This window comes from Nannospalax galili, unplaced genomic scaffold (genome assembly GCF_000622305.1).
Source record: "Nannospalax galili isolate Female #2095 unplaced genomic scaffold, S.galili_v1.0 scaffold88, whole genome shotgun sequence".
Lineage (NCBI taxonomy): Eukaryota > Metazoa > Chordata > Mammalia > Rodentia > Spalacidae > Nannospalax > Nannospalax galili.
In genome coordinates, this window is record NW_008358908.1 from 1535088 (window position 1) to 1536198 (window position 1111).

The window sequence follows — 1111 nt, forward strand, 5'->3', positions numbered from 1 at the left end:
TGTGTGGGGATGGATAGAAGAGACACCCTCATTCTGCAGTCCATACTGAAGGACCACAGGGTTGTTTCTTGATATCTTCCAGGCCAGCAATGCCCTGAGAGGTTCTGCCCCTTTTGTCAGTAGGAGTTCCAGGCCTGTGTACCCCACTGCAACACAGCCAAACAGGTTATACAGTTCCCATGTGGCCAGATCTGAATTTGACATGTGACAGTGGAATATTTTTGAGTGACATTTAAGTCAGATGCTGGGGCTGGAGAGATGGCTCAGCAGTTAAGAGCACTGGCTGCTCTTGCAGAGGACCTGGGTTTGGTTCCCAGTAACCACATGGTGGCTAACAACTGTCCATAACTCCAGTTCCAGGTGATCTGACACCTCCCTCTGACCTCAGCAGGCATTACATGATACAGGTGGACTTATATACATGTAGGCAATGTATATACATACACATAAAAATAGTATATAAAATATTTTAAAAGCCAGATGCTGTGAAGCACTTCATAGATATTATTTTAATCTTCATGATTATCCTGCAAGGATAATCTCTTATTTTAGGGTTTTCCTTTAAGATCTTTGTTTGCTTTCTGTAATGCCATAGGGTAGACGCATAGATGACTGATTTGGGATCTTAGTCTTTTCTAATACATGCTTCAAAGCTTGTTTTTATTTCATTTAGTGAAAATATTCTTTAAACTTCTCTTAAAGAATTTCTTTAACCCATGCTATTTTATTTTATCCTAAGTATTTGGAGATTTAACAGCTATCTTTTTTTTGGTAAGTTTTTAAATTTTATTTCCTTATGATCTGATAACATATTGTATGATTTTTAAGTATATTTTATAGTCTGGGGTGTGGTCTTTCTTGATGAATGTTTCAAACGACCTAAAGAACATGTGTACTCTGCTGTGTTGGCTGGACTAGTCTACAAATATCAATTAGACCCAGATCACTGCTAGTGTTGTTCAGATCATCTGTATTTTCACTGGTTTTCTAATTGCCTTATCTATACATTATTGAAGGAGTGTTTTTAGGCAATCCATATATGAAAGTACATTTTAAAATGTACTTTATGGAAGTACTATTTTTTTCTTTATCTTTATTTGAAGTGAACGTG